Source organism: Dendrobates tinctorius, unplaced genomic scaffold (assembly GCF_039654945.1).
Source record: "Dendrobates tinctorius isolate UK_male_01 unplaced genomic scaffold, ASM3965494v1 ptg000143l, whole genome shotgun sequence".
NCBI lineage: Eukaryota > Metazoa > Chordata > Amphibia > Anura > Dendrobatidae > Dendrobates > Dendrobates tinctorius.
The window spans coordinates 29,892,796-29,906,693 of NW_027361810.1; the positions used below are offsets into that span (position 1 = coordinate 29,892,796).

A 13,898-nucleotide genomic window follows, 5' to 3' on the forward strand; every position below is an offset into this window, starting at 1 on the left:
TTCCTGACAAGCTGAGCATGTTACATTTATTGGTTGCTCTGCAGTGGACAGATTGCCATGCAGAGACCTGGCTGTAGGGGAGTTAGTCATCATATGTGTCCACCATGACGCAGCTCATTAAACGGATATACACATTGCTATAGTCTCTGATGACCAGTTGGCGCCATACTGTGACATTGGAGATTTCACAACTCTTCACTGGATCGTTTGAGCTGTAATACCAGGCACAGCCTGCGGGGGTCCATTACTCTGTTATGCATATATGCAGTTAAACAGACAGGAGAGCAGGAGAAGAGAGACAAAGACCCCCACCCCACTTCCCCTAGAGAGAAAAAGACACCCCCCCACTTCCTGTAGGCAGACACAGACCAACCCCACTTCCTGTAGAGCGACAAAGACACCCCCCCACTTCCTGTAGGCAAAGACCCACCCCACTTCCTGTAGAGAGACAAAGACACACCCCCACTTCCTGTAGAGACAAAGACCCACCCCACTTACTGTAGAGAGACAAAGACCCACCTCCACTTCCTGTAGGGAGACAAAGACCCACTTCCTGTAGGGAGACAAAGACCCACCCCACTTCCTGTAGAGAGACAAAGACACACCCCCACTTCCTGGAGAGACAAAGACCCACCTCCACTTCCTGTAGGGAGACAAAGACCCACTTCCTGTAGGGAAACAAAGACCCACCCCACTTCCTGTACAGAGAGACCCACCCCCACTTCCTGTAAAGAGACAAACATCCATTTCCCACTTCCTGTAGAAAAACAGACACGCCCACACTTCTGTGGAGAGACAAAGTTCCACTCCCACTTCCTGTAGAGAAAAGGTCCCTGCGGCCCCCCAGGGATCCATTGTGTGGCCCTCAGGCCCCTGAGATAATCACAACCGGGTCCAGAAGCTGCCAATGTCAGTGTTTCTTTCAAACTGAATGTGCCAGCTCTTCCGTCTCCTCTTGTGATCGCTCCCCATCCATAAAGTTTATTAATTCTGGTTCTAGAGCAGTTGCTAACCATTGGCCAATTTGGCAGTGAATCAGACAGCACAAGCCCTGAAGGGCGCAATATGGGAGGAAACCAAGAACAGGTAGATGATAGAAGGACCCACAGCACAGCAGGGGCTGAAGATGGAGATCCAACAACACCAATAATCTGCCCTGGCTGCGCCTATTAGACCTCGTTCAGACATCCATGTCACACGTCTGTGCTGTAGGCTATGTTCCTGCCATGAGTATTTGATGAATTTTTTATGTTGCACATTTACTGTACTTATTAGATAAATTAGGTAATTTGTGGGGTTTCTTTATGCATTTTTTGTTATATTGTATTTTAACCCCTAAGGCTAGTTTCACACTAGCGTTACCGGGCTCAGCGCACGGCCGCCGCTAAGCTCCGCCCCCGGCCGCTCCCCCTCCGGTCATCTCCTCCTCTGATCGCATGACGCTGCAGTGATCAGCGTACCCTATATTTAGCGTTGGGTACACTGGTCGTGCGCTGGCATGACTTGCGCTCCTTTGGCGCTGCACCGCCGAGACCCTGGGCCGATCACGTGATCATCATTATTTAGAAAATAACGGCGATCACAAAAAAAATAAAATGTGCTGGCTATTTCAATCATTTCTCTCTCTTTTGACATGATATCCATACTTCCACCATCTCCCGGTCCTTCCTCATCAGTCCCCCGGAATGGCATCATCTTTCTGGGGAAAAAAAAGCGGCAGGCGCATGCCCAGAGCGCCCGCCGAGATCTGCCGACAAGTACCCAACAACAATAAGAAATGTTTCCTATTGGATCCTTTGGACCAAAATAAAACAAATAGTAAATCAACCCCCCCTTTGTCAACATCTTAGAGAAAAATTATAAGATATTCTAATTTTTTTCCATTCTTTGCAGTTGGGTTTAGGCTTGGACTTAGGGTTGGGATTAAGGCCATGTTAGGGGCGTGCTAGGGTTAGAATTGGGGGGTTCAAAAATAAAAAAAATAATATATGACGATATGATGGCTAGTGTTGAGCGCAAGTTCTCGCTACTCGAGTTTGCATCGGGTGCTCGGGTATGCACTCCCACATGCAGAGATCCCACATGTTTTTTTTAGGTGTCTAACAGCCGCAAAACATGCGGGGCAGGGACTCAAGCACGTCACTCGAGCACCCGCGATATTCCGTGCACACCCAAGCACCCAATGCAAACTGGAGTAGCAAGCACTTGAGCTCAACACTAATGATGACATTTTCAATATGACAACCTAATGTTATTAAATTCTGTGTCGTACCTGTGGGTTCAAAATACTCAATATACCCCTGGATAAAATCCTTGAGGGGTATGGTTTCCAAAATGGGGTCACCTGTGGGGTGTTTCCACTGTTTAGGCACTTCAGGGGCTCTCAAAACACGACATTGCATCCACTAATTATTTCAATAAATTTTACATTCAAGAAGTCAAATGGCGCTCCTTTCCTTCTGAGTTCTGCCGTGCGCCCAAACAGTAGATTTCCAACACAAATAAGGTATCTGCGTGCTCAGGAGAAATTGCACAAAAAATTTTGGGGTCCATTTTCTCCTGTTACCCTTGTGAAAATAAGAAAAGTTTGCGTCCAAAATACATTTTTTGTTAAAAAAATTAAATGTTAATTTTTTCCTTCCACATTGCTTCAGTTCCTGTGAAACAGCTGAAGGGTTAATAAACTTCTTGAATGTGGTTTTCAGCATCTTGAGGGGTGCAGTTTTTAGAATGGTGTCACTTTTGGGTACTTTCTGTCATACAGACCCCTCAAAGTCACTTCAAATGTGAGGTGGTCCCTAAACATATAGGATTTTGTTGGAAAAATGAGAAATCGCTGGTCAAATTTTAACCCTTCTACCATCCTAACTTAAAAAAAATTATGTTTCTAAAATTGTGCTGATGTAAAGGCCGACATGTGGGAAATGTTACCTATAACATTTTATGCGACATAACTTTGTGATTTAAGGGCATAAGAATGAAAAGTTTGAAAATTGTGGAATTTTCACCAAATTTCAAAGTTCATTTTTTCTCATTAATGTACACTCTGCGCCCCATCTTGACTGAAAAAAAACAGAAATGTCGAAATTTTTGAAAATTTATTAAAGAAAAACTGAAATATCACATGGTCATAAGAATTCAGACCCTTTGCTCAGACACTCATATTTAAGTCACCTGCTGTCCATTTCCTTGTGATCCTCCTTGAGATGGTTCTACTCCTTCATTGGAGTCCAGCTGTGTTTAATTAAACTGAAAGCACTTGATTTGTAAAGGCGCACACCTGTCTATATAAGACCTCACAGCTCACAGTGCATGTCAGACCAAATGAGAATCATGAGGCCAAAGGAACTGGCCAAGGAGCTCAGAGACATGTAGACTAAAAGAACAATTTACATACTGTATATACACAGCTCAAAAAAAATAAAGGGAACACTTAAACAACAGAATATAATTCCAAGTAAATCAAACTTCTGTGAAATCAAACTGTCCACTTAGGAAGCAGCACTGATTGACAATCAATTTCACATGCTGTTGTGCAAATGGAATAGACAACAGATGGAAATTATTGGCAATTATCAAGACACCCTCAATAAAGGAGTGGTTCTGCAGGTGGGGACCACAGACCACATCTCAGTACCAATGCTTTCTGGCTGATGTTTTGGTCACTTTTGAATGTTGGTTGTGCTTTCACACTCGTGGTAGCATGAGACGGATAATCCCTTTTAAAATATGAAACTTTAATAAATCGAGGTAAAAAACACCCCCCTAGCGCAATAACACAATTAATAAACTCTATACAATAATAACCTACGATAGCCCTACACTAGCCTGCTATCCCTTCCTGACAGTGGAGGTTGGCACCCTAAAAGATACGATTTGGCGCCACCACTCCGCAGCGGCTGTCCCAGACTCGCCCTAAATGACCCTTATAAACTACAGGTGGGAAAACAATAAGCAAATAAAAGAGATGAAAGATAGTGCTTAATATAATACACAGGCTATTAATGTACAATGTATAAAAGACAGACTACTACATGGAAACATAGAGGTTTGCCTCTCTATCTGGACACCTCACATCCAAGAAAATGGCTGGTTCCTTATTGTGCCTCCTGATGAACCGTGTGGACGGGGAAACGCGTTGAGGCTGGAAGCTAAGTTTGGGTTAACCCCCAGCTGTTTCTATAATTTTTTTTTTTTGGCAATAGGTATCATCCACTGCCTTCTATGGGAACCAATATGGATATAATTCTGATGTTCCTTTATTGAACCACGCTATTTTTTACCTCTTGTCTGTGCTTGTCTGATTTTACTGCAGAGAGATTTTTTTTTTTCTTTTGGCTTTATTTGATAATGGATATGAAATCTATATTTTCTGTAGTCTATTAATACCCAAAAAGACAAGACTGCCACTATCTATTGGTTATACAAGAGGTTTCTCTATGGTTACATGTAATAGCCTGTCTTTTATATGTTGCACATTTATAGCCTGTGTATTATATTAAGCACTATCTTTCATCTCTTTTATTTGCTTAGGGCAGTTTCACACGTCCAGATAATTCCGGTACCGGAGCTATCCGTGTACATGTGTCCGTGTGCTATTCGTATGTCCGTGTGTACCATCCGTGTGGTGTCCGTGTCCATGTTTTTGAAAAATTATTTTTAACGTTAACCCTTTGACTTTTAAAAACACACACGGATCGCACACGGACAGCATCCGTGTGCGCTACGTGTTTACACGGGCCCATTGACTTGTATGGGTCCGTGTGATCCGTGCTGTTGCACAAAAACGGACATGTCAGCATGTTTTGCACACAGACACACGGTCCGTGAAAACACGCTGACATCTGCACAAACACATTCCTGAGAATGTGTCTACGTGTGTCAGTGTCTCCGGTACGTGAGAAAACTGTCACTACACGTACCGGAGACACTGACGTGTGAAACTGCACTTATTATTTTCCCACCTGTAGTTTATAAGGGTCATTTAGGGCGAGTCTGGGACAGACGCCGCAGAGTGGGGGCGCCAAATCGTATCTTTTAGGGTGCCAACCTCCACTGTCAGGAAGGGATAGCAGGCTAGTGTAGGGCTATCGTAGGTTATTATTTTATAGAGTTTGTTAATTGTGTTATTGCACTAGGGGGGTGTTTTTCCCTCAATTTATTAAAGTTTCATATTTTTAAAGGGATTATATGACTGCACTTTTGATATTTCTTCCCTGGTCCTGTGGACATTTTTTTGATTAGCATGAGACGGACTTTACAACCCACACAAGTGGCTCAGGTAGTGCAGCTCATCCAGGATGGCACATCAATGCGAGCTGTGGCAAGAAGGTTTGCTGTGCCTGTCAGCGTAGTGTCCAGAGGCTGGAGGCGCTACCAAGGGACAGACCAGTACACCAGGAGACGTGGAGGGGGCCGTAGGAGGGCAACAACCCAGCAGCAGGACCGCTATCTCAGCCTTTGGGCAAGGATGAACAGGAGGAGCACTGCCAGAGCCCTGCAAAATGACCTCCAGCAGGCCACAAATGTGCATGTGTCTGCACAAACGGTTAGAAACCGACTCCATGAGGATGGTCTGAGGGCCCGACGTCCATAGATGGGGGTTGTGGTCACAGCCCAACACCGTGCAGGATGCTTGGCATTTGCCACAGAGCACCAGGATTGGCAAATTCGCCACTGGCGCCCTGTGCTCCTCACAGATGAAAGCAGGTTCACACTGAGCACGTGACAGACATGACAGAGTCTAGAGACGCCGTGGAGAGCAATCTGCTGCCTGTAACATCCTCCAGCATGACCGGTTTGGCAGTGGGTCAGTAATGGTGTGGGGTAACATTTCTTTGGAGCGCCGCACAGCCCTCCATGTGCTCAACAGAGGTAGCCTGACTGCCATTAGGTACTGAGATGAGATCCTCAGACCCATTGTGAGACTATATGCTGGTGCGGTTGGCTCTGGGTTCCTCCTAATGCAGGACAATGCCAGACCTCATATGGCTGGAGTGTGTCAGCAGTTCCTGCAAGATGAAGACATTGATGCTATGGACTGGCCAGCCCGCTCCCCAGACTTGAATCTGATTGAGCACCTCTGGTACATCATGTCTTGCTCCATCCACCAACGTCACGTTGCACCATAGACTGTCCAGGAGTTGGCCGATGCTTTACTCCAGGTCTGGGAGGAGATCCCTCAGGAGACCATCCGCCGCCTCATCAGGAGCATTCCCAGGCGTTGTACAGTAAGGAGGTCATACAGGCACGTGGAGGCTACAACTACTGAGCATCATTTCCTTGTCTTAAGGCATTTCCACTGAAGTTGGATCAGCCTGTAATTTGATTTTCCACTTTGATTTTGAGTATCATTCCAAATCCAGACCTCCATGGGATATTCATTTTGATTTACATTGACTTTTTTTTTTTATGTTTCTTGTTCTCAGCGCATGCCACTATATAGTGAAAAGGTTTGCAGCTGCGATATTTCATTCAGTGATATCTATGATGTGGTATCTTAGTGTTCCCTTTATTTTTTTGAGCAGTGTATATTCTATATTTATTACACACACATACTCTATGTATATATATATACAGTATATATATATATATATCTTCAGCTCTGTGAAAAAATATTAATATATATACTTTTTAGAGGTGTAGGGGCCCAAATAGAACTTTTGCTATGGGGCCCTGTGATTGCTTTGTATGCCCCTGCTTGCAGGGCAGTAATAATGAGGGCGATCTGGCTTGTTTGACGGAGCCAGAGGCTCCCGGCGTCCCGTTGCCAGATTGCCCTCATCATAAGCAGCATATCGGGCAAGGAGGGGGGCCCAGACCCATTTCTTGCACAGGGGCCCCAAGCTGTCCGCCCCTGCACTAAGGCATTGAGTTGGTAGGACATTGTTTACTTTCACACAAAGGTAGGACATTGTTTACTTTCACACATATCACCAGTTTAATTACACTGTTATACTAACAGCCAGGCTTATGGGAGCACACCAGGACATTATGGTTTAAACTTTGAAAAAAAAAATAATAATAATCACAACAATGAGTTTTACATCTTACTGTACCTGTGGGATTTTTTTTTTGCTCACCTAAAGCTGATACTGTTTTTGCTGCATTTTTGCACTTCCTCATTGTTTTCTATCAGTGAAAAACGTTGCAAAAACACCAAAATAAGCGACAATCTGCAGATTAAAAAAACGCAGCTGTTTTCCAATCCAGTAAAAAAAAAAAAAACGTGTGCAGGAGATTTCTGGGATCTCAGAGCCATTGCTGGCGCTGTAAGAAGCAGCTCTTAATTAGCATTAAAAAGCCTGCAGCAAAATAAATGCAATGTGCGAACACGGCCTAACCGTAATGCTGGATTGGTGAATAGTGGCGTTCTTTACACATCCAAAAGACGCAGCGTGACAAAGTCCTGGTGTGAACGTCGCCTTACAGGACCAGCACCCATCTATAGGGCTGGAGGTAAAGCCGGGTTATATTGTGACCCCCCCCAAACAAAATTACAGCAACGTCCAAGTCAATATTTTTTTCCACACTGACGCGACGTCCACGGTAAAATCAGATCGAAAACTGGATGGAACGCGGATCCGGAGCGCGGAGGAGGCAGCAGTTTTTTCCGCGGCCCATTACCGCCCCGTCTGACCCGGGTCTAACCATACATGAGGGCTGCACTCGGTTGTCAGCGCCCATCCCCCGCTCCTCCCCGAATCCGTCACCAGGGGGCGACAACGAGCTCAGAAAAGACGGAAAACATCAAATCCGCTTCATCCTTGATGGCAGAAAACGTCCAGTCAGGATAATCACACCTGCCGCTGCGGCACCGCACGTCGTGTCCTGGTCGTGATATGACGACACGTACCTGTGACTCAGCGGGAATTTCCAGCCTCTGTCGGGATACACTCGGGATAAATGTCCCGTGCCAGCACAAAAGCTCCTCCCACTTCCAGTCAACAGCATCGGTAACCGAGGCAACGGGACCACGGTCTCTGATTGGCAGGTTTGGATCTAAGGGGGTTGTCCAATAGGGTGGCAGAGAGGGCGCGTCTTGTCCAATGGGAGGCGGGGAGCAGAGCGGCTGCGCCGTGACGTCACACGGTTGGGAGCCCGGCGCTGCTCTGCTCTCGCTGCGGTGTGATCGCTAGTGGGGACTGGGCTCCCGCACCATGGGCACGGGGTAGGAGTCCGCCCGAGGCGCGGGGCTGCCGGCGGCTGTGGACACTCATGAAGCTGCGGGATCCGGTGCCCGGGGAGACGCGAGCAGGCAGGTAAGTGCGTGCTTGTGTGGACTGGATCACGAGTGTGTGGAGCCGGCTCCCGCCCCTCCGCTGCTGCAGGATCCTGGCGCCGCCGCTTCTGCTCTGGAACTTTTCTGTGTGCGGCTCTGAGAAACGCGCTGCGACTTTATCTGGGATCGCTGCCTGCACTTCAGAATGTTCCTCCTCCTCCAGGAATCAGACTTGGGCCACGGGTCCGGCTGCTGGTGCCCACCGGACAAATGCCCATTACAAGGGCAAGGACCTACAGGGCAGGCGCCCACCGCCGAGGGGCAAGGACCTACAGGGCAGGCAGGTGCCCACCCCTGAGGGGCAAGGACCTACAGGGCAGGCGCCCACCGCCGAGGGGCAAGGACCTACAGGGCAGGCGCCCACCGCCGAGGGGCAAGGACCTACAGGGCAGGCGCTCACCGCCGAGGGGCAAGGACCTACAGGGCAGGCGCCCACCGCCGAGGGGCAAGGACCTACAGGGCAGGCGCCCACCTCCGAGGGGCAAGGACCTACAGGGCAGGCAGGTGCCCACCACCGAGGGGCAAGGACCTACAGGGCAGGCGCCCACCTCTGAGGGACAAGGACCTACAGGGCAGGCAGGCACCCAGCGCCGAGGGGCAAGGACCTACAGGGCAGGTGCCCATCTCTGAGGGACAAGGACCTACAGGGCAGGCAGGTGCCCACCACCGAGGGGCAAGGACCTACAGGGCAGGCGCCCACCACCGAGGGGCAAGGACCTACAGGGCAGGTGCCCACCTCCGAGGGACAAGGACCTACAGAGTACATTCCTGTGGCCTAGGGGCCAGGACCTACAAGGCAGGTGCACACTGGGGGGGGAAAGGAAGCAGCGAGGACTTAAAAGTCTGGTGCCCACCCCCGAGGGGAAAGGGCCTGCAAGACATGTGACCACCCCAAGGGAAAATTACCTACAAGGCAAGTGCCCATCGCCAGGGGGGAGGAACAGACCTACAAGATAGGTGATCACCATTGGGAAAGGGGGTGTGTGTGTGGGGGGGTGACTCAGACCTGAAAATCAGATGCTCTCCTCCGAGGATGTTCTGCGATACTGTCTACTGTTAGGGCAAGAAAGCAACAAACAGGATCCCGTTGCTAAGTTAAGGTACCACTCTACAGGTGCCCACCCCTAGGACAAGTTCCCACTGGGCAGCTGCCCACCTCTAGATAAAGGTCCCACTGGACAGGGGCCCACCAATTGGAGGACACTTGGTACATGCGCCCTGAAATGGCAAGGATGCCATGGGCTGGTACTAACTGCTAGGACATGGACCTTCTGGCCTGGTGCCCACCATTAAGTCAAGGTCCCACTGTGCCAGTGCCCATCACTAGACCATGCACGCTATGGAACCTGTTAGGATAAAGGTTCCACCAGAAAGACATCCTAACCAAAACGTGCAATCCTTGTAGGGTAGCGTTACTTGTACCCCCAGAACAAGCATCTGCCTGGCATCCTGATCCCACAGAGCCAATACACGCTTACCCCCCTGAATTCAGTGCAGGAATGTCACATTGTACAGGTCTCCCCTGGTGTGTCCCTCTTCAGTCATTGCCCTGTATGAGCTGGGCTCGTCGATGATTCCTCCTCGCTCATGGTGGTGCCCACTTGTGCCACTCTCACGCTTCTCCACTCCAAGAGGCTGCTGGATGCTGTGATGTTGTGTGTCATGTGTGGCTTCTGATGTCACCGGGGCTCTGTCCTCTTGAGGTTTTGATCCGTTTTCTCAAGGAGGAGGCATTTTTATTTTTTGGCTTCCACTCCAAGGTGGGCATGAAGTGTGGGCATTGTGGCCATGGTGTTGGATATTTCAGACGTTCCTGATGCTGCTCTTGCATTATGAGCCGGGCTGTACCCATGTGATGGCCACCCGCGGTGGGCATAGGTCACTCATTTTACGTTGGCAGTATATGACGTTTTACTAGAAGCTGTTTCTGCAGCAAGGGTGCCCGCCTGTGCCAGACCTCCTTCGGTGATGAAGGTCACCACCGAATCCTGCACGGTGCCAGATAATTACATGTCCGGATGAGATGTGACGGCTCTCGGCTGCTTGTCATTACATTGGTGACATCCATGTTGACCCCGCGCCCTTTCTTCATTGGCTCCTAGAGAATTGGGGGGGGGGGGAGATCCTGAAGGATGTGAGAAAATAAATGCACCTACTGCAGCGTTGCAGACAGGAAGGTGCTGATGCCTGGCCAGGTGTGTGCACTCCTGTACAGCTGGAGGAATGCCAGGAATGTAGAGGGGGATCCAGGATTTGCAGCCCACTGCTTAGGGCATACTATTGCCAAGGGTTTCTACATTACAGGATCATGGCATCAGAGATTGCACGCAAGCCCTTCTGTGTAAATGATTTATTCACAGTGATGCCTTTTTTTTCTGCTGTGGTTGTCTGACAGATGCAGCAGAGCTGAGTGCGTTTCTGCAGAATCCGGCTCTGCTACATTGGTGTGTGTATATTCTGAAGGTCACACTCTCCTCTGGGTGTCTTAGGGTTAATGAGGCAGCTGTGTGATTTCTTAAACTCCCGTCTCCTCTCCGATCAGTCTGATTCATTCTTTGCTGTGTGGCGCTCTGCCAGTGCTTCACATTGATAAAGATTGCAATGTGTGGGGTTTATGGGAGCGTTACAGCAGAGTGCGTTATATACCGACCGCTCCAGATCTCACACTAATGTATACCGCGCCTCCTGCCTGGTGTGCCTACCACTAATGTATACCGTGCCTCCTGCCTGGTGCGTCTCCCACTAATGTATACCGTGCCTCCTGCCTGGTGCGTCTCCCACTAATGTATACCGTGCCTCCTGCCTGGTGCGTCTCCCACTAACGTATACCGTGCCTCCTGCCTGTTGTGTCTACCACTAGCATAGCATATACCCTGCCTGGTGCGTCTCCCGCTAACGTATACCGTGCCTCCTGCCTGGTGCGTCTCCCGCTAACGTATACCGTGCCTCCTGCCTGGTGCGTCTCCCGCTAACGTATACCGTGCCTCCTGCCTGGTGCGTCTCCCGCTAACGTATACCGTGCCTCCTGCCTGGTGCGTCTCCCGCTAACGTATACCGTGCCTCCTGCCTGGTGCGTCTCCCGCTAACGTATACCGTGCCTCCTGCCTGGTGCGTCTCCCGCTAACGTATACCGTGCCTCCTGCCTGGTGCGTCTCCCGCTAACGTATACCGTGCCTCCTGCCTGGTGCGTCTCCCGCTAACGTATACCGTGCCTCCTGCCTGGTGCGTCTCCCGCTAACGTATACCGTGCCTCCTGCCTGGTGCGTCTCCCGTTAACGTATACCGTGCCTCCTGCCTGGTGCGTCTCCCGCTAGCGTATACCGTGCCTCCTGCCTGGTGCGTCTCCCGCTAGCGTATACCGTGCCTCCTGCCTGGTGCGTCTCCCACTAACGTATACCGTGCCTCCTGCCTGGTGCGTCTCCCACTAACGTATACCGCGCCTCCTGCCTGGTGTGTCTACCACTAGCATATACTGTGCATCCTGCCTGGTGCGTTTCCCGTTAACGTATACCGCGCCTCCTGCCTGGTGTGTCTACCACTAGCATATACCGTGCATCCTGCCTGGTGCGTCTCCCGCTAACGTATACTGCGCCTCCTGCCTGGTGTGTCTACCACTAGCATATACTGTGCATCCTGCCTGGTGCGTCTCCCGCTAACGTATACTGCGCCTCCTGCCTGGTGTGTCTACCACTAGCATATACTGTGCATCCTGCCTGGTGCGTCTCCCGCTAACATATACCGCGCCTCCTGCCTGGTGTGTCTACCACTAGCATATACCGTGCATCCTGCCTGGTGCGTCTCCCGCTAACGTATACCGCGCCTCCTGCCTGGTGTGTCTACCACTAGCATATACCCTACCTCGGGTATCTCCCGCTAACGTATACCGTGCCTCCTGCCTGGTGTGTCTACCACTAGCATATACTGTGCATCCTGCCTGGTGCGTCTCCCGCTAACGTATACCGCGCCTCCTGCCTGGTGTGTCTACCACTAGCATATACCGTGCATCCTGCCTGGTGCGTCTCCCGCTAACGTATACCGCGCCTCCTGCCTGGTGTGTCTACCACCAGCATATACCGTGCATCCTGCCTGGTGCATCTCCCGCTAACGTATACCGCGCCTCCTGCCTGGTGTGTCTACCACTAGCATATACCGTGCCTCCTGCCTGGTGCGTCTCTCGCTAACGTATACCGCGCCTCCTGCCTGGTGTGTCTACCGCTAGCATATACCCTGCCTCGGGCATCTCCCGCTAACGTATACCGTGCCTCCTGCCTGGTGCGTCTACCGCTAGCATATACCGTGCATCCTGCCTCGGGCATCTCCCGCTAACGTATACCGCGCCTCCTGCCTGGTGTGTCTACCACTAGCATATACTGTGCATCCTGCCTGGTGCGTCTCCCGCTAACGTATACCGCGCCTCCTGCCTGGTGTGTCTACCACTAGCATATACCGTGCATCCTGCCTGGTGCGTCTCCCGCTAACGTATACTGCGCCTCCTGCCTGGTGTGTCTACCACTAGCATATACCGTGCATCCTGCCTGGTGCGTCTCCCGCTAACGTATACTGCGCCTCCTGCCTGGTGTGTCTACCACTAGCATATACTGTGCATCCTGCCTGGTGCGTCTCCCGCTAACGTATACCGCGCCTCCTGCCTGGTGTGTCTACCACTAGCATATACCCTGCCTCGGGCATCTCCCGCTAACGTATACTGTGCATCCTGCCTGGTGCGTCTCCCGCTAACGTATACTGCGCCTCCTGCCTGGTGTGTCTACCACTAGCATATACCGTGCATCCTGCCTGGTGCGTCTCCCGCTAACGTATACCGCGCCTCCTGCCTGGTGTGTCTACCACTAGCATATACCGTGCATCCTGCCTGGTGCGTCTCCCGCTAACGTATACCGCGCCTCCTGCCTGGTGTGTCTACCACTAGCATATACCCTGCCTCGGGTATCTCCCGCTAACGTATACCGTGCCTCCTGCCTGGTGTGTCTACCACTAGCATATACTGTGCATCCTGCCTGGTGCGTCTCCCGCTAACGTATACCGCGCCTCCTGCCTGGTGTGTCTACCACTAGCATATACCGTGCATCCTGCCTGGTGCGTCTCCCGCTAACGTAAACCGCGCCTCCTGCCTGGTGTGTCTACCACCAGCATATACCGTGCATCCTGCCTGGTGCGTCTCCCGCTAACGTATACCGCGCCTCCTGCCTGGTGTGTCTACCACTAGCATATGCCGTGTCTCCTGCCTGGTGCGTCTCTCGCTAACGTATACCGCGCCTCCTGCCTGGTGTGTCTACCGCTAGCATATACCGTGCATCCTGCCTGGTGCGTCTCCCGCTAACGTATACCGCGCCTCCTGCCTGGTGTGTCTACCACTAGCATATACCGTGCCTCCTGCCTGGTGCGTCTCTCGCTAACGTATACCGCGCCTCCTGCCTGGTGTGTCTACCGCTAGCATATACCCTGCCTCGGGCATCTCCCGCTAACGTATACCGTGCCTCCTGCCTGGTGCGTCTCCCGCTAACGTATACCGCGCCTCCTGCCTGGTGTGTCTACCACTAGCATATACCGTGCCTCCTGCCTGGTGCGTCTCCCGCTAACGTATACCGCGCCTCCTGCC

General features: G+C 50.9%; 2 protein-coding genes across 10 annotated transcripts in view; one reads left to right on the plus strand and one right to left on the minus strand.

Annotated features, from left to right (window-relative positions):
• Positions 1-7,995, minus strand: part of CCDC148 (coiled-coil domain containing 148) — a 211,083-nt gene extending 203,088 nt beyond the window's left edge. For 3 of the 5 annotated variants that reach the window (XM_073545672.1, XM_073545678.1, XM_073545668.1), the window contains exon 1: positions 7,856-7,995. The gene's annotated coding sequence lies outside the window, so the exon portion shown is untranslated. The remainder of the gene's footprint in view (positions 1-7,855) is intronic. The other 2 variants (XM_073545674.1, XM_073545677.1) reach the window with 2 other exon arrangements.
• Positions 7,996-8,051: 56 nt separating this feature from the next.
• Positions 8,052-13,898, plus strand: part of PKP4 (plakophilin 4) — a 256,389-nt gene continuing 250,542 nt past the window's right edge. For 4 of the 5 annotated variants that reach the window (XM_073545662.1, XM_073545664.1, XM_073545663.1 and 1 more), the window contains exon 1: positions 8,053-8,261. The gene's annotated coding sequence lies outside the window, so the exon portion shown is untranslated. Of the gene's footprint in view, positions 8,262-13,898 lie in introns of all 5 variants that reach the window. The other variant, XM_073545665.1, reaches the window with a different exon arrangement.